We start from the raw sequence: 20,185 nt of genomic DNA on the forward strand, positions 1-20,185 counted from the left end.
ATTGAGCAAGTCCTTTAACCTCTGTGAGTGGGGATAAGGGACCCATAAGCATTTTTATATTTTTCTGAATTAGCTATCATGGAGCAGAGGGGTGGGGGAGGTTGTTTTCTACTTTTTTTTTTTTTTTTTTTTTTTTTTTTTTTTTTTTTTTTTTACTGTCTCTTGGACTCAGGAAAAAATGGGACGGTAGCTGTACCCACTTTCCAGGACAGTGCCTGTCTCCTGTAGGTGCTCAGAGATGGTAGATGCGATCAGCTCTTATTAATGTCTTCACGCCTGTAAATGTATTTCTCTTGGAGGCTGCGAACTCCATGTGGTGATGATGTCTGTGCGTGTCCTCCCTGTCTCTCACACGGACCGGTGTAGTGGATGGTGACAGCTAGTGACTCTTACCTCTCTTCCCTGATCTCCGTCATTTCACTTCTGACATCCTCTTCCTTTGGGGAATGTCTTTCTGTTGTCACACATTTGCCGTGGGCTGTCAGTTCAAGTACCAGTTCCTTTCATCCATCCCTGCTCTGCGGCCATCAGGTAGACAGACATGTGACTCAGGTGGCACCAACCATAGATGCCCCCCATCTTCCAGCCACAGTGATTGGTCCAAGGTGTGGGCATAGTACCAATCAGACTCCTTCCCTGGTATGTATGTGTTAATGACGGGAGGAAGAATGTTACTTCTTGTTTAGATGCATCCTAGATGCTGTGAGCATCTTTCCTACCCAGTGTAGGAAGCCAAGTAGAACAAGAGAGAGTGGTTTAGAGAGGGTGTTGGCAGCATTGAGTCCCAGCTATGGTCCTCGTGACCTTGGCTCCTGTCCCTCTTCTTTCATTCCTGCAAGTGCGACATCTTACCCTCCTACAACATTTCTCCTATTATTCATTCCTCATAGTGGGTTGTCCAAAGTTCCTGAGGTCCAAGGGCTAGGAGCAGTTGCCTATGGCCATGGAGGGAAGCATGAGAGCTTGGGAAGTTATTGTATCAGGCCGCCTTGGGTTTGGGTCTAGGTATTCCATTTGCTAGCTGTGTGGTCTGGGTTGTTTGAGTTTCTTTGTCTATAAAATGGGCAAAGTGGGCATGGGGAGAGGGCTCAGTGTACTGAAGATGCTTGTCACAGAAGCATGAGGACCTGAAAGCCAGGCATGGTGGCTCATGTTTGTAATCCCAACACTGGGGTGGTGGAGATAGGCCCACTGGGCAGCCAGCTTGGTGTAACTGGTGATTGCCAGGCCAGTGAGACATCCTGTCTCTAAGGAGGTGGATGGCATTCCACATGTCCACATTTCCATTAACCATGTGACCAAATCACAGTTCCCAAGCCCCAGTTTCCCTCTTTGTCAATAGTTTCCTGATGATTAGCCTGAGGACTAAGTAAAACAATCCATGTATAGTACTCAGCACAGCACTTAGCAGGCATTCAGTAAATCTTAGTTGTATTGGTATTGGGATCCGGGGAATTTTTCTGAAAACAATGGTTGGAATGAAAGGATCACACCAGACGTAGTGGGAAATGTTTAGAGAGAGACACATCTGAGACTTCAGAAGAAAACCACTTCAGGCTGACAGGGTCCATCTAACCCTCTTTGGCTGGACAACGATGAGGCTCCTCTTGGGAAATGCACATCCCAGGACATCCCCCACCATTTTCTACCCTTCATAGTCTCCCCAACAAGCTTCTCAAGAGTTCTCACCCACCGCCCTGGCTCTGTGCTCCCACTTGCTCCTGACCCTGCTGACCCATCTGCTGCGCTGCAGAACCAGAATCAACCTCACCCAGCAGAATCTAGTTCTTGTCAAGACCAGCAGGTGCTTTTTTTCCTCTGTCCAAGGTGATGGCGTTGTGGTTCCTGAGCCTGGGGACTCTGCTTGCTCCCCGAGCCTTGTCCTCTGTGGGAGAGGCACAGGTCTGCCTTTCTGATCTTGTCTTGCCTCTCTGCTGCTCCATTCATCCTATTTCTCCAGTGCCCAAAGTTGGTCTTTAGATTCTCACCGAGTCCTCTTCTCACACCACTCATCTTTCTCAGGGCTGGAACATCCATGCCTCCTAAGCCCTTAACTGCATTTTCTTTTTTGGTTTTTTTTGAGACAGAGTTTCTCTGTGTAGCCATGGCTGTCCTGGAACTTTCTTTACAGGCCAGGTTGGCCTTGAACTCACAGAGATCCTCCTGTCTCTGCCTCCCAAGTGCTGAGATTAAAGGCGTGTGCCACCATGCCAGGATCTTGATTGCCTTTTCAATCTCTCAAGGAGGCTGTCTCTGGACATTTCCATGGTGATGACTTGCAGCTACTTCCACCCCAACGTGCCCATGTCTGAACCCATTATCTTTCTCCTATATATGTCCCTTTCTGTCTTACCATCTCAGAGAATGGCTACCCCTTCACGAGCACCACAAACTTAAGGTGTTTCTAATCTTCAGTTTCTCATATCTATGGAGTCACTCAATCCTGTTCCTTCTACCCTACTGATTGTAGTTACTGCAACTACTCGGCATTGGAGACTGCTTTCATTTTCTCTCTGGGGATGGCAGACCTGGGCTTGTGTCCATCAGCCCCTGCATGAGCCCATGACCTCCTGCTGGATCTTCCCATTTTTCAGATTTACCCTGAGGAGCCTCCCTATTCCTCATCAAGACCCCCCAACCTTCATGTTTGGAGTCAGCTAGCTTTCTTTCATAATTACCTTCCTTTTCCTCCTTCTTTCCCTCCCCTGGGAGTCTCATATATTCCAGGCTATCCTCAAACTCCCCACGTAGCCAACAATGACCTTAAATGTGTGATCCTTCTGTTTTCACCTCCTTATTCCTGGGATCATAGGTGAGTGCCACCATCCCTGGGGTGGACCCAGGGCTCATACATGTTAGGCAAGCAATGCACTTGCTGAGTTACATTCTCCTGGTGTCAGCTTTCTGGCTCACCCATTTATAATTACCTCAGGGCTTTCCTGCCCATACAAGATAAGTTCATCTCCTTAGTGTGGTATCAATGTCTTTCCTGGAGTTTGATTTTTTTTTTTAGACAAGATCTCATGTGTACCCCTGGTCTGGAACTTACTATGTGGACCAGGCTGACATCGAACTCACGGAGATCTGCCTGCTTCTGTCTCCTTTGTGTTGGTATTAAGAGGTATGCCACTGTGGCCTGCAGGAGCTTGCCCTTGGCTGGCATTCCAGTCTTGTTGCCCTTTATCACCCTTTGCTCCGTGCTCCTGAGGACTGAGCTACTTGAAGTCTCTCCGTGTTCATTCTCTGCCTGAAAAACTACCCTCTTCAGGTCATACCCCAGGCCCTCTTGGAGCTACAAGAACAGTGTTTGTCACACGCTGGCACAGCAAATCCACTTTGTCAACAAGACAATAAGCTGCTGAGAGCAGGTACTGTGCTTGCCCGTTCCCCCAAAGGCCAACAGCATTGGCAGATGCATTGAACAAGTTGCCCCATGAGCCAAGGCCTTCAGTTCAGTCTTCAGTTGAACATTCTGTTGCTGTGGGTCAAAGTCTTCAATTGAAAATTCTGTTGCTGTGCGTCAAATCTTTGTTAGAAAAAAATTCAGAATTTTCCTGGAAATGTAGCTTTATCCTCTGGCTTATAAAAAGTCATAGAGAAAGTGACTGCTGCTATGTCTAGAAGTTCAGCTTCTAGGTATATGATGGTGACCTGATACTTCTTTGTTTTATTTGCTTTTTTGCTTTTTTTTTTTTTTTTTGGTTTTTCGAGACAGGGTTTCTCTGTGTAGCTTTGCACCTTTCCTGGATCTTGCTCTGTAGACCAGGCTGGCCTCGAACTCACAGAGATCCACCTGCCTCTGCCTCCCGAGTGCTGGGATTAAAGGCATGCAACACCAACGCCTGGCCCGCTTTTTTTTTTTTATTTGTTTGTTTGAGACAGGGTACTATGTAGCCATGCCTGGTCTGGAACTTGATATATAGATCAGGCTGGTCTCAATTTCACAGAGATTCAGCTGCCTCTGCCTCCTGAGTGCTGGCATTAAAGGTGTGCACCACCTGCTGTTTCTTGGTCAAGCACACTAGCATTACTCTGGAGGTCCAGGCTATTGCCAATATGAGTCTTGTTTTAGCCATCATGCCACAGAGAGGGAAATACAAGGTCTGAGTATTAGAGTTGCCATCCATCAACCAGTTAGGGAGCATTTGGACCTTGCTGGTAAGTGTCCCACCCCAGCTTTGCTGCCTGCTTTCTGAATATTTCAGCCAGGCTCTGCCACTTTCTCCAAAACACCCAGATTAGCCGTAGTGACCCCAACTTCTTTTTCAAGTCACCCCCTTGGTGTCTGTGCCCAAGCCTCAAATGCTCCTGGAGGACTTTTTCCTCAGAGTTCACGGTCATGTGTTGGATTCATGTTTGGCTGAATTACGTGGCATGAGGAACTGGGAAGTCTATGCTTTCATTCTCTTCACTGAGTATTTCACAACACTTTCCTGTCAACTGTGACAACATTTTGACTTTTGATTTTAATATGTTTACGTACAAATATCTAGAGACAACTTTTTCTATCCAATATATCTGAGAGACAAATTGCTCAATTGATCTGAGCTGGCTATTGTCAGCTTCAAGGTATGTTGTGTGAATATTGAATGAACTGCTAACCCATCTGTTTTTAATCTTTATGAAACAATATATTTTTGAGATGAACTAAGATGTAAAAAGCCAGAAGGCAGGAGCATGGTGCATAGCTCCGGGGGACCTCTCCTCCCTGCCCTGTAATTCCTGTCCTATCCCAGGGGAGCCCTGTGCTGAGCCCTTCCTCACTGCTTGCCTCAGTCTCATCTGAGAATGGGATGCTCAGATACTCCAGGAAGACGGTATTCTGTGGCTCACAGCCACACACACCGCCCCATCAGTCTGCCAGCAGCCCCGGGAGCTGGGTGGTTGTCATCCCTGCTCCCTTCTGGGCCATCTTCTCCTGCTTTATTTCCTGCCTCTACTCTTCTGTCATTTAAATCTCCCTCTCTGTCTGTCTGTTTCTCAGCCCTGGCTCTTGTCCACCTGCATTTGAACCTTCTTTCCAGACTCTTCCATCTTAGAGCTGAGGCCTCACTGCCTCTCCTGGGGCTCTTGGTTTCCTGCATAGTCAGACTTGCCCAGGAGTCCTTGCGTCTCTGCCGTTCCTGCCCCTGCTATACGCATTCCTCTTCCTTCAGCAATCTCCACTCACCTCCACCACTTACCTGAAAAACCTTCAAAGCTAAGGTCACCTTGCCCTCCAAGATGCTCCATCCACAGGACACATTTGAGCCCAATTTGACTTTTCTTCCTGCTGCATTTGGACAATCAGCCACGCAGCTCTTGTCATCCATCTCCTTTCCCACTGCTGGAGGACACCTGGACCTACTGGGTTTCTGCTGGCTCCAGGCTCACAGCTAATGGGCTCTCCACCTGCTCGTCTTTGAACTCTAGGGTTGCTTAGGGCTCAGCTCTGCATCTTTTTCTCTCCACCTTTCTCTTTCCCCTCCACATCCTCTTCTCTGGTGATAGCAGATCCCACTAGTGTGGCTCATTCCAAATCCAGATCTCTAGCCTTGACTCTTCTCAGCTTCATGTGGCTTAGCTGTTGTAATGAAGAACACTGCCTTCCCTGCTGAATTGACAGATACTGACCGATAAAGTTCAGGATGGTTAAGCAACTTGCTTGAGGTCACAGAGCTCATTTGTAGCAGGCTTCTTTTCAAATACCTTTAATTTTGATGCCTCTCTTAGCACATATACATGTGTCTTTATTAACAGTAATTACACCTTATTGTAGTGGATGTCCAATGATGCAGCTTCCCTGCTAAGCCATACTCTGTTAAGCAAGGACCATACTGTCTTATTCATTCTTTTGGTCCCACTTTGGAGTTCAGCATTGGATGGGGATGGAGGACTATGTGTGTTGACTGACTTTTGGTTAACAAGGCTACCACCTTCTTTTCTAAATTTAATTTCCTACCAGGCACCAATAGACTTCCTTGGCTCAGCTATGGATTATGTCTCCTTTTAATTTTCATTCCACCATAAGTCTTAGGAAGAATTATACTAATAACAAATAGGCTGGGTGGTGGTGGCACATACCTTTAATACCAGCACTTGGGAGGCAGAAGCAGGTGGCTCTCTTGAGGTCAATGCCAGCCTGGTCTACAGATCGAGTTCCAAGAATCCTGTCTTGAAAAGCCAAAAACAAAACAAAACAAAACAAGAACAACAACAACAACAAAAAAATAAGAGGCTAGAAATGATTGAGGCAACGATGATTGGCTCTGCAACATGCTCAGTGCTCCTACCTAATTCTGCCTTGTGGTCCTTCAGTCACTCTTGCTGTGGCCACTTTCCAACTGCAGAATCCTGTCTAGGGGCACCCCAACCCCACTTTAAGAAATCCTCCTTTAGGGAGGTGGAGATGTTCCTCAGTTGGTGGAGTGTTTTCCCGGCGTGGGAGAAATGTGGAATCCCCAGCATCGCATAAACCCAGTGTGAGGCGACCCACCAGTAATCGCGGCTCTGAAAAGGGAGAGGCCAGAGGATTAGAAGTTCAAGACCATCCTTCGCTGCATAGCCAGCTTTATGCCAGGTTGGGCTACATGAGACTCCGCCTCCACCACAACAAAAAGATCTCCCGCTCAAACCATAGTTGCGTGTCTAGGAAATGGTGCCAAGGGGGTTGAAGTCTTGGCTGTGATGGGGAAACAGGGCAAGTGAGAGTTCAGAGTGATGACTGAGGTCTGCATTATTCCAGTGCCCGCAGAGCCTGGCCGTACTTTGGCACTTCCCTAGAGAGCTTGGCCACTTGGTCATTTATACCTTCTGGTTGAGAAGGGGAAGAACAGAGGCTTCGGGCTAGCTTGCTGGGGAGCCAGGGTTTGGGTGGATGAATTCAAAGGCGGAAGGTGTGAGGCTGAAGATGAACTCTGGGAGGAAGGGCAGGAGCCTCCGGATGGAACAGCAGGTTCTTGTCAAACACACAATTTAATTCTGAGGCTGTAGTCCTTGTGCCTGGGAGATTTTCTAGCTTGCAATAGTGTCATTTACAGATGGATTTGCAGCGGTGAATTACGAGTTTGTAAGCAACAGCTTCTCTGACGCCTCGAAGAAAAAAAGCTTATCCCTCTGCAAATTATAAATTCATAACTAACAGTGTTATCCAACTGAATGCAAAACAAATTCATTACTGACTACATTATTCCATTGAACATCAAGTGAATGAACCAGGCAGGGGTTGTGGGATGGGGGATGTGACAGGAGATGGGAACCAAATAGTCCCCTCCTGCTTCCCTATTCTTTGTATCCTTTGGGAATGTCTCAAGGTAAGCCAGAGTGGAGGTCCTGGGGCGATGATGTGTCCCATCAATGACCACCACTACGACATTCACACCTCTTTTCTATGATGATAATCCAATCACTTCAGTGTTAGCTTATGATGCTCTGGTGGGGACTCACATGTGGAAGTCCTGAGTGCAAGACCTCAAAGGGGCATTTGCTCCTAGAGTCATCCATACCGAAAGGCATGGGGCTGCCATGCCAAGAAGAGAGGTCAGAAGCCGGGTCTACGGTTAAGTATCAGAGTGGAGACACTCCTTGTGTCTTTCTAGAACATTCCTCTCAGGGATCAGGCTTCAGGGTACGGAGACACCTATCTGGGTGCTTCTGGGTGGTGGGAACAAAGTGCCCACAATATGTAGATTTCAGGGTCTGTGGGAGAGGGAAAAACATGCTTTATAACACAGATTCTGTATTCTGATGCTGTGATCAAGGTCCAATTAGTAGACCCTGGATTTTACCTCTTGTGTTATGTTTATTTTAGAAAATAGGAAAATACAAGTAAAACTAACATATATATTATAAATATATAAAACTAATATAGATGTAATATATTATATACATACCACCCATAATTTTCTCCATTGGAAAGAGCCAGCTTTAGGGTAGATTAAACCTAAAACTCTACCTCAGTTCCCACAGGAGAATCATTCATTCAGGAACTTGAGGCTGGGGATTTAGCTTGGTAGAGTTGTTTGCTCAGCATGCATGAAGTCCAGAGCCTGATGGTACGTGCTTCTGACCCTAACACTCAGGGAATGAAGGCAGGAGGATCAGAAATTCAAGATCATTCTCAGTTACAGGGAGAGAAGGCCAGCTGTACCCTGTCTCAAAAAAGGGAAAGAAAGAAAGAAAAACTGAGCATTTGATTGCCCTAAAATTTGATGTGGGGAAAGAGATAGTTACACAATTAGTTTTTTCTTTTTCTTTTTCTTTTTTTCTTTTGAGACAGGGTCTCACTGTGTAGCCCAGACTGGCCTTCATGGAGCTTGCTATATAGATCAGGCTGGTTTTAAACTCACAAAGGTCTACCTGCCTCTGCCTCTGGAGTGGGACTAGAGGCGCGAGCCACCCCTGCCGGGCCACAATCAACTTTTGAGAAAGAGCAGGCATCTCAGTACCTGGAAGCTTCTCTGTACTCCCCAGCCCAGCGGGCGTTTCCTGGCATCTGTCTCCACCTTAGTTTCTCCTCTTCTCTCTTCTCTTTCTCCTCTTCTCTCTTCTCTGATGGTGTTGCCTCTCTCTGCCACCTTCCTCAGGAGCAAAGAGAAGTCCCTCTCATCCCATGCTTAGAGTTCTGGTACTGGCATATGTCTAAACAGTTGCCCTGAGAATTATTTTTTTTCCACCAAAGAGTTTCCTGTTGAAGCAGAGATCTTAATGCCAACTCTTAAGATAAAATATTTTAACCTTGCCAGGTGGTGGTGGCACATGCCTTTAATTCCAGCACTTGGGAGGCAGAGCCAGGTGGATCTCTGTGAGTTCGAGTCTACAGAGCAAGATCCAGGACAGGCACTAAAACTACACAGAGAAACCCTGTCTTGAAAAACCAAAAAAAAAAATTTTTTTAAACCTTGTTTTGTGAGTGTATTTGTATTTTTAGGAATAGATGTTCTACACAGGAAATGTACCTTTATTCATTAGTACTATAGAGTCAGCCTATTTCTGTGTCAATAGACAGGCCTTTGTTTTCTGTTTTAATGGCTGCATATTAATCCATATGGTTTCTTTAAACTTTTGTTGCTATGCATTTAGGCTGTTTCCAATTATTGCTATTGTAACACCCACATATCATCTTTGCACATGTATCTAATTATTTCCTCAGGGTAGTTCTTAGAAGTACAGTTTCTGAGAAGGCACTTTCTGGAGGCTTTGCTATATTGTTACTTTTTTTTCCAAAAGTCCGTGGCAACTTATACCCTCATCAGCAGCTTCTACCATAGGCACTCTAGCTTTGTCTCAGCCATGTCGCTGAGGTTTTCAGAGAGAGCACTAATGACCATCGTGGGAGAACAGTGACAAGTGCTAAGAGCTGCCCTAAGGATGCAGGGTCCCAGGAAGCAGGAATGGGAGAGACCCAGCTGCTCTTCCCGGATGAGGTTCTTGCATGGTGTCCATGAGCGGGTTGGAGCTGGACTGACCAACTTTATGAGGGAAGACCGTTTTCTTTCACATGTTGGGGGTGGGGGTGAGTAAGGGGAACTGATAGTGATGACATGTGATCTTGCTGTTGTGACATTCCTGATGGTGACCGTGGTGGAGATCACAAGCACAATGTCATTGATAGTGATGGTGGTGATGTTGACCATGATCGTGGTCACGGAGGTTGAGTGGTGATGTGGTAAAGGTAAATGTGGCATTGCTAAAGGAGAGGAAGGAGTGGTCCTGATAGGACAGCAGTTACGGTGTAGCCATGTCGGTGAGTGTAAACTATGGAGGAGGTGAGGTTGTTCGTGGTGACGGAGGTGGTAGACATGGTGGCGGTCTTGGCACGGCAGTGCGCCATCGGCTGTGGTGTGAGATAGAGTAAAAAGCGAGATGTAGAAAGCATTGGGCTTGCTTCGTCACCGTCACCGTGGGGGTGAGAAAGGGGTAGGGAGATAGGCGTCTCACAGTGGTCTTCAGGAGACTTCCTGTGGGGAGCATGGGAATGCCGTGGAAGTATGAAAGTGGCTATGAGCCAGGGCTCACGCATGGTCCAGACCTGGCCTCCTCTCTCTTCCCCTGCGCCTGCCTCTCAGCAGTTCCTGAGTCTCTTCACTTAATAGCATTGCCTGGGAAGAGCCTTTCTCTGAATCCCCAGGTACGGCAGGAAGCCTGCTGTGCGTGTGCACAAAGCTGCAGGACTCTCTCCTCAGGCAAGGACGTCTGGAAAACTTCAGGCTATGGAAGGCACGCGTCTGAGAGGCCAACATCCTAGGCATCAAGGGGTTACTCTGAGCCTGGAGATGGAGATCAGCCTCTCCTCTCAGACTGCCCACTGCTCCCGTGCAGAAGCCACTGGAGCCAAGTGGGGCTTCATTTTGGGGTGGGGAGAGGCTTTTCCCCCCTCCCATTTTAATGGTGCTAGTGACCTCAGAAGGTTTCCATGGTGACAAGACCAAGATTCCAGGGGGACTTGGTGAAGTAGGTCAAATAACCGCCCTCAGAGTGTTATCCTACACACTGGGATTGGGGAGGACTCTGTAATCGTGGGGCTTGAGGGAAAACGATAGGGCTGAGAGCATGCAAGGCTAGGGCTCAGAGAAGGGCCTGCAGGAGAGGCCTGTGCCCACCTTCGTTACTGTGCCCATCTGACACTCTCAGAAGGCTCACTGTGGTGGCATCATGGAGCTGAGCGTGGCCCTCCTAGGGAGAGCTGCCTGCCACAGGACACCTAGAGAGGGTAACTCCCAAGAGGAAGAAACCTGAGTGGCTGGTTCTTAGGCAAGAAGACAAGGCTAGCAGGAAACAGCAGAGAAGGGGTGTGAAGGACAAGGAGGTTGGCCTTTGGTAGGGTCGGGATTGGCTACCACGGGCTGGGTTTTCTAAAGAACAGCTCGGGAACACGAGCAGTGGAATCCCTGTGACCAGGTTTGATCCAGATGTGCACTCTGCCTGCACCCTGAGGTTGTGGGTTACCTGGGACGTGATAAGCAACCTCCTGGCAGTGCTCAATGTGGTCTAGCCTTCTCTTCTTTCCTTCCCCCCCTCTCCACACCACTCAGCGGTCATGACCTCCTGAAGGCTTCTGAAGCCCTCTACTGCTCCTCAGTGATTTCCAGCTTTCAGGCTGAGATGGCTTAGGCTGTGGACTCTCTCTGAGGGTAAGGAATAGAAGCCAGGAGTTGTCCGCTTGTGAGAGGAGCCATGTGCGTGTGTCAGGGCACGCTCTGCACGCTGCAGGTGAGTTCAAGTCTGCAGACTTCACTTTCTAATTCGGGCCCGAAGAATTGGACAGCTGCTCCCACGCAGCCCTGATGACGGAAGCATGCTGCCCAATCAGGGTCCTCTGACAAGCCCTGGGGTCAGAAGGCCAGGTGTGGGTGTCTGCCATCAGAGAAGCCTGGATGTTGGCTGAATGGGTCCCTTTACAGAGGAAAAGTCCTCTTCGGAAAATCTGCGTCAGTGAATCCAGGGAGCCAGTCCTGGATTCGTGGCCAACCCATGAATGTTCCAAGAAGCTCTTTTAGCTGGAACCTCAGTTACTGGGGGTCTGAGCCATGCAGGAAATGACAGATCCCCATCATAGCCTATAGCCCAGAGCCCCCAGTGGGCATGAACTGTCCTTCAGTGATTCCAGGCTCAGTGGACTGTCTGGAACTCAAGGCCTGAGCTGTTGTTTCTCAGGGCTGCGAGGAACCAGGCCTGGGTCCTCCCCTCAGGACAGCTCCAGGCCAGGCCAAGGAAGATGGTCCAAGACACCCTCTTCCTTCCCATCCCCAGCTCTTCCTCCCCCCTTTCTTTTCTTGCTTTTTGGATTTTAGACAAAGTCATATGTAGCCCAGGCTAGCCTCCAATTCACAGTGTAACTGAGGATGGCCCTGAACTTCTGGTCCTCCTGCCTCTATCATCTGAGCAGTGGGATCACATGTCTGTGTCACCATGGCCCATTGTGTGTCTACGTGTGAAGGTCAGAGGATAATCTTTGGTGGTGTTCCCCAGGTGCCATCTACCGTTCTCTTTCTTGAAACAGGGTCTCTTCACTAAGTGGAACCACTATGTAGGCTAGGTCAGCTGACTAGTGAGACCCAGGGGCCTGGCTGTTCTCCACTGCTGGGATTATAAGCATGTGGGCCACCAGCACAGCGCTCAGTCTCTCTCTCTCTCTCTCTCTCTCTCTCTCTCTCTCTCTCTCTCTCTCTCTCTCTCTCTCATAGCATTGGGTCTAGGAATCAAATTCATGTCCTCATACTTAAAAGGCAAGCACCTCACTGACTAAACTATCTCTTCAGCCCACATGCCAGTTTTATGGGGGCTTGGGGTTCAAACCCAGGGTTTTATGATGTTAGGCAAGTACCTTACCAACTGAGCCATGACCTTGTTCTTCCTGTTTTTCTTTTGGTTCTGGGATCAACACACATAGCATTGCTTATTCTAAAACCAGGCTCTGCTACTGAGCCATACTCCAGCCTCCACCACTGGGCCATACCCCAGCCTCTGCCACTGAACCATACATAGCCCAGCCTCTACCTCTGAGCTGTACTCTAGCTCCTAGCATTGAGCTGTACACCAGCCCCCACCACCAAGCTGTACCCCAGCCTCCACCACTGAGCTGTACTCCAGCCCCAAAGACGTATTCTCGAGCCTTGAATGCCCTTTAGTCTCCACTCATTCTGGAATCTCTTTTTTCTCTGTCTTAACGTTTTTCCAACTGGGTTTTGCTAGTGTATCATTTTGACACTGGCCATCTTCCTGACCTCTCCCCTACTCTGTTATTAGTTTTTCAGTTGATTCTCTGGAGTTTTCTGAATAAACAATCCTATCATGTACAAATAATGATAGCAATTTCTCTCCCTTTTCAAATGTTACACTTCTTTTTCTCTTTTAATGTAATAATGTATTAGCTTAAACTTCCAGAACAATATAACATAATTATGGTAATAGCAGGCTTCCTTGTCCCACTGTGACTTAAATATGAAGGCCCCCCAATAGTGTTTCATTACTAAGAATGATGCTGATGTTGGCTGCAGATGTATTTTTTTTCATTGTGTCAAGGAAATTTTTATTTGTGTTTTACTGAGTTTTAGCAGAGTGGCCAGTTCTATTAAATTCATTTCTGGTGTCTGTTAAGATGATCACATAATCTTTCCCTTTCTGATAATTGATGTGATTAATTACACGGACCTGTTTTCTGATAGGTCTTTCTCATCATTTCTGACACAATTTCTGTGCAATGGGGAGGAGATGTGTTGATCCTGGGTCAGGGCAGGGAATTCAGGTGGGATCTGTACTCTGCCTGAGTCCCTGGGGCTGCACTGTTCCTGGTTCCAGGGTGGAATCTCGGGAAAGCACACTGTGATACCCAAGGCACTGAACTGAGGCTCAGGAGGGCCGGATGGGAGAATTAGTCCCAGAGTGATCCTTCTAAAGTCCCACCAGGCCAGGCAACGTCCTTCAGTGGCTCTCTGCTGCCTTTAGCAGAAGACCCAAGCTCTTGGCCATTGCCTAGACCCTTTACAGCCAGCCTTTTTACTCATCTCCCCTGCAGCATCTACCCACTAAGTGTTCAGAACTCCTGGCAGGTGGCACACCCGAGGAGCCTCCTCTGGAGGCTCTGACGCTTTCACATAGAAGCTTCCCTGCTGGAATAGCCTCCTTCCTCCCCAGGAAGGACCCACTGTCACTGAGAGGAGGGGGATCCCCAACCTAGAGGCTCTAAGTCCCCGTGCCAAAGGCCTGGCACTTCCCTGGGTAGGGTGGGCCCTGTATTTCAGGAACCCCAGGGTGCTGAGGATCAGTCTGATCCCTCAGTCCTCTCTGAGCTCAGAGCCATCTCCAGGACAAATGCTCAGCCAGCCTCAAGTGGAACACATTGTTTCCAATAGTGCTCACATCCTGCTTGCATCCCCTACACAGGGCAGTGACTGACCACAATCTCTGTCTCGGGGCTCCAGCAGCAGAGGATCCTGGGAGGCCTGAAGCCCTGGCACGCAGCTGCAGCTCCCTGGAGCCTCTTTAGAAAATGCAGCCGGCCTTGTTTCCTCCTCATAAACAGCGACTGAGCACAGCATCAGGCCCCAGGGGAGACTGTTCCCCCAAAGCTGCTGCCATTGGAGATGCAGGGAGGGGGGGCAAGTGGGCCCAGGAGGAACCAGATGATTCTGGATCATGTCGGGAGGAGCAGGAGGGGGTATAATGGCTGTGACTGAATGCAGTACATTGTAGAGGTTGGTGTCTGATCCACTCAGTTTCCTTTCTTCATCTCCGTCCAGTCTCAGGCTAGCATCCTGCCACCTCCTTCCAGGGTCTTGTCACCTGGACAATCACTTTGCTGTCTTTGCCGTCACCCAGCAGCTAGCTGGAGCATGCTCAGTTCCCGGGACAAGCTGATACCCAGTGGAGGGCTGTTTGGTGGCTAAACCTGGAGTGTGTGGGCACAGCTCAGGCTGGCGCCCTCTTCTTTGTTGAACCTACCCCCACCCACGTTTTATGGCTTCAGGGGCATCAGCTTTGGTGGTGGGCTTAGCCAGACCTTAGTTCAAGTTCTAGCTCCCCCCTTGTTAGCTGTGTGATGCTGAGCAGGGTTTTTGTTTTTCCTTCCACCTCCCAGAACTTGTCTCTTCATCTCGAGCACGGAGGGCCCACCTCTAGAGTTGTGAGGGTTTCATGAGGTGGCCAGGTGACCGTAAAGCACCTAGCATGGGGCTGACACATAGTAGGAGCTCAGTTAACTTCAGTTATTGTTCCATAACCTAGGTCAAGGGAGGCTGGTTTTCTCACACGTCCTCCTTTGCTGCTGAAGAAACTGAGGCCTAGAGAAAGGCAGGAGTTGAAATTGCTATGTTCTTTCCTCCATCAGCTACACTCAAAGCCAGAGAGAAGGATCCACTGGAGTCAGACCGTTGGGCCCAAAGCCCCTACTACATCGGACCTTGGGTCTCTGGCTTCGTCTGGCACCTCCGAGCTGTGGTTAATTTGTCTAATAGACCTTTACCTGGTGCCCAGCGAGGGTCAGCCCAGGTACATGCCCTTTGCATAGAAGAACTTCACATGCAGTCAATAGCATTCAGGACATATTCATCTTAATTCTTCTGACAAGCTCACAGAGGAGATGCAGTCATTATTCCATCTTACAGATGGGGAGCTAGAGCGGCTCCATAGTGTTCCCAAGGTCACACAGTGAGTGAGTGTGTGAGGGCCACTGTGGGTGGGGACCTCACTGATGAGGCTCCCACCCTTGGATGTACCCAGACCAAGCTCTGTGATGGGGTCATAGCAAGTGTCAAGCACCCAAGCCTTCTGATGGTAATGGGGGGGGGGGTCACAGGAGACATTATTGGGTGTGCTTGGCAGTCCGTGACTGGGTAGAGCAGAACATCAACTTCATCTTCTTTTTTTTTTTTTAAAAAAAGGGTCTTCTGTAGCCTCGGCTGCCCTCAAACTTGCTGCATAGCTGAGGATGGCCTTGAACTTCTGATCCTCCTGCCTCCACATTCCAAGTGCTGGGACGACAGGCATGACTCCCTGTCCTGGTTTATGTGGTGCTGTGGACCAAACCCAGAGAGCTTCAATGTATTAAGAAAACACTCTACTGAGCTACATTTCCATCCCTGCTTCGCCCTACAAATGCCAATCACGGAGGCCACCTCTCAGGCCATCACAAGTGTTTCCCTGGAGAGAGGACTGAGGAAACTCGGAACAGAAGAGCTCTTTATTATTCAGAATAACTGCACTATTTAATTTACTATTAATAACAGCTCTCCAGTCAACCTTCTCTTAAGATGTGAGAACTGGAGAGATGTCCCTCTCTTCCCGCGCCTCCTCCCTTCTTTTCACGGACTGCTGTGGACTCAGTCACGAGAGCATGAGCTGTTTGGGGGGTTGGTGTGGGCGGGATGGAGGCCCAGCTGATGCATCCAGCCCAGCTACCCTCCTCCTCTAGGGCCTGCTCTGGTGCCTTTCCCTGGCTTCTTTGGAGGCCGCTGCCTTGCTGCCGTCGGATCTGTAGCTGAGGGGAGCATGTCTCTCTTGTAGGCTGAGCAGGAAGGTCACGGTCTGATCTGGAAGTGATACTGCAGCTGAAGATGAGGGAAAGCTGTTGTAGTCCATCCTTGCCCTCCTGAACCTGAAGGCTGATGTGTGCTCAGGGTGGGGGGGCCACAGGCAGACAGAGGTTTAAAGGGACCGGGGTTCTCTAAGTGAGTTCCCAAACTGTCCTATGGGGCCTAGTGTAAGAAGGAACATGTCCAGAGTGGGACAGGGCCTTTGAAGCGAACTAACCCCAAGCCAGGTGAAATCTTGGCCCAGCAGTCAGAAGACTCAGGGGGACCAAGAATAATGCCGTCAGAGTAGGAGGTCTGTCCATTTCACCTACAGCTCCACTCAGGGCCTTATTGTCCAGATGCTGGGAACATGGGGAGCTCCTGAGTGCAGAATACAGTTGCTGCCACCATAGGGCAGTGGGTGGGCAGAGCCACTGGATCTGGCTAGACATGAGGGTGAAGCAGAGATTCTTCCCCAGGGCCGAACTTGGCCCATACATATTAAGGTGACATCCCAGCTCTCAGTATGTATTGAACTTGACTCAGCCTTTCATATTCCAGCTCTGGTGTGATCTTGGCTCTGCCTGTTGGCCTACTAGTTACTCTACCAGACGATAAAAGGTCCTTTACTTTCTCTTCTGACTTATCCGGCTGTGCAGAGCTAGAGGACAATAGCTGTCCCCAGGGATAGGGATGCAGTTAACATCCTGCCTCACGTCCTCTCATCCCTGGGACGTAGCCAGACAGCCTCGTCTTCTCTGTTTTGGACCCTTCCATGCCCTGGCCATCTGTAGAGTGGGTGAATCCTAGACACCCTTGGGGGGGGGGGGTTTGAAGAGTGTGCTGTCACACCATGCCGTGGGCTGGTTTCAGTCTGCTTGATGTAACACTGGCTTTTTTGCCAAGCCGGAGCCAGGTTTCATATACCTGCACACACACACACACACACACACACACACACACACACACACACTCCTAACTATACACGCGACCAAGCAGGAAGGAAGCCTGGCTTGTTGTGAGGCCTCACTCTTTATTCAAGGAGCAGTCTTGGGTGTCTGAATGGATGCTTGAAGACTCCGTCTTTGCAATTAACACACTGCTGCAGTATTATTAGCCTCTGATAGGCAGGTCTGCCTTCGCCAGAAACTATAAATATGTGGGGCCAATGACTCAGCAAATCTGTTGCTATTTTTCTTGCAGGTCCGTGTGGATCTGTGTCTGTGTACACCATGGCCCCATCTTCCTGCAGCTCCCATGGCTAGTAACCATGGAAACGCAGTCCTCCCCAATACCATACTCTGCTGACAAACACTGGGAGTCCCCCCCAGCCCTCTCCCCACCTCAGGGAGGGAGCATGGACCTCACGAGTTCCCAGCCAGCAAGGAATGGTACTGATGAAGAAGTATGACACTTGCTTTATGGCTTTGAAGGGCCAGGCCAGGCCTCCAAGTCCTTTTTCTGCTGGTATGTGGTCAAGGCCTGGCCACTTGCCTAAGGCGAGTGCTCTGTAACCTAGTGGAATTGAGGGTGGTGGGGCAGTTTGTGAATGCTGTGGGCAATGTGGCAGGGGAGCTGAGGATCGGGTATAGCACTGAGGTGGGCACTGAGGTTAATCAGTGTGGGGTAAATACTTGGGCCTTGTTTCTCCATTGAGAGAAGCTATGGAAGAGAATATGGGCTGCTAATCCTTCCTCTTTCCCTTCCCCCCTCCATCTATTCCTCCACAAATGTTCCCATTCTCACTTAACTCTGCTTGTGCCTGGCCCTGTGCTGGGTGTGAGCTCCCAGTGATGAATCAGTTGGATCGCTCCTCCTTGGGACTCACTGGCTTGAAGACAAGACAGTTCCTTGAATGATTCTTGGGAGCCCTGGAGATCAGGGCAGAAGAGAGGGGTAGGCATAAGAGAATGACTTCCTAGGGGCCTGAAGCCCATGGCGTGTGCCTGGAGGATGGGGTCCACCAGGTTGGAGGTCACACTGGTAGGAGCTGCAGTGTTGAGTATGGGGGTGAATGAGTGAGAGAGACACCTCAGGTTCTCATTCTGCTTCTGGCAGGGGCGGCCCTTGAGGACGCTGCCTACGTTTGCTGACTTGTGAATGGGGATGCCCTACCTGGTTGGTCTCTGCTCCCAAGGACATGAGCGTTAGTGTACTACAGAGATGTCAGGACTGTCTTTATGTCCCCTGCTTTCTTCCCAGATGAGGGAGCTGGACTGGACGGCATGTAGACTTTCCCTGTCCTCAGTTTCTCCATGTTCCAAACCGGAAGAAGCAGCTTCTAACAGGGAGTTGGACTCTCACTGTGAATAGCAACAGTTGTTGGGAGCAACTTCTTCTTGCTTTGGGGAAAGCAGGGGCCGGACCACAGTTGCCACTTCTAAGGACATCATCCTTTCTCCTGGAGCTCCTCCAGGGACTGAAAAGTCCCAAGGCCAGCATCCACCACTGTGCTGTCTTTCCCCTTTCTACCCTTCTGCCTCAAGAGGGGAGAAAGGCATAAGCACAGAGGTGTGAGGGCCTCCTGGCCAGCTCCTAGTCTCCAGGCCCCTTAAATCCCAGTTCTCAGATTCCCTAGGCGCTTGAGGATCTGATACTACTTAGTATCTATTTGTCAGCTCGTAGAGATGACACAACAACCCTTTCACAGGGTCACCTAAGACTATCAGAAAATACAGATGTTTACATTACAGTTCATAACAGCAGCAAAATTACAGTTGTGATGTAGCAACAGAACTAATTTCATGGCTGGAGGTCACCACAACAGGAGGGACTGTTGTAAAGGGTCGCAGCGTTAGGAAGGTTGGGAACCCCTGTGCCATTGATGGGGAGCTCCTATTGTTATTTCCAGACGGGAAATCTGAGACTCAGAGCTTAGAATCTGGTCCCAGGTCTCGCAGACGCAGGGCCAGCACCGGGACTTCAGTCCAGGTCCTCAGTGACCCTTTGTGCCACTCTGCAGCACCCTGGCACCAGGATGAATTCCTCCTACCAGTGGGGACCAGTGGGGACCTGGAGAGGACAGAAATAGTGTGCACACAAGGCTGGAGAGATGGCTCGGTCAGTAGAGTGACCGCCGCACAAGCATGGGGACCTGAGTTTGGGACCCCAGAACCCACATAAAACCCAGCATGACAACCAGGCACGATTACTCCTGTAATCCTGACACTGGGGAGGCAAAGACAGAAGATCCCCGTGGGTTTTTGCCCAGCAAGTCTAGCCTAATCAGTAAACTTCTGACTCAAGTGAGAGACCCTGTGTCAGAAAGCAAGGTGAAGAGTAACTGAGGAAGGTACTTGGCACTGACCTCTGGCCTCTACGTATAGGAGCACACCTACGTGAATTACACGATGCCGTGCACACAGAGTGGTATGTATGCGATTGTGAGCTGAAATCGTGAACTTGTGAACTTGTCTGCAGGAGGACAGGTATTCAAAACAACTCCAAGGTGATGCCTATATGGTGTGACTCAGGGTGCAGATTTACCCCACCATTTCAACAGTCTGCTTCTCTAGGTCAGAGGAAAAGTGAGGTGGGTTTCGGGGAACTTGTTAATTACAAAAGGCTGTATCTGTGTTTCACTTAAACAGTGAAAACAACATTACATGGAACATGGGTTCCAGGCTCCTTGAGGACCAGGTAGGGCTATGGTAGGCAATGATCTTCAGAGGGGGAATTTTTTCAGACAGATGTTACTGTTATGGACCAGGTCACTTCAAATGCTTTCTCTGCCCTTCAATGATTCACAGAGCAGCTTCCCTGCCCATTTTAAAGATGGGAACTCTTACATCTATAGATAGCCTGGCCCCAACAAAGACTCCTGGCAGCAGTGGATGCATAGCCAGAACGGGCTATCCCTTGTGATCAGATTGGCGACCACTCCAGTTGTCAGTGCAGAGTCTTCAACCAGTGACTGATGGAGGCAGGTTCAGAGACCCCCAGCCAAACATTGGGCCAAGCTTGGCGAGTCCTGCTAGGGAGAGAGAGAAGGGATTGTAGGAGGCAGGGGGTCAGGGTCATAGGAGGAAACCCCACAGAAATGGCTAGCCTGGCTCATGGGAACTCAGATTCTGAATCAACAACCAGGGAGCCTGTATGGGACCAACCTAGGCCTTCTGTATATAGGTGACAGTTGTGCAGCTTGGTCTGTTTGTGGGACACCTGGCAATGGGAGCAGGGCTGTCCCTGGTGCTCTG

The sequence above is a fragment of the Peromyscus leucopus genome, chromosome 7 (assembly GCF_004664715.2).
Source record: "Peromyscus leucopus breed LL Stock chromosome 7, UCI_PerLeu_2.1, whole genome shotgun sequence".
Lineage (NCBI taxonomy): Eukaryota > Metazoa > Chordata > Mammalia > Rodentia > Cricetidae > Peromyscus > Peromyscus leucopus.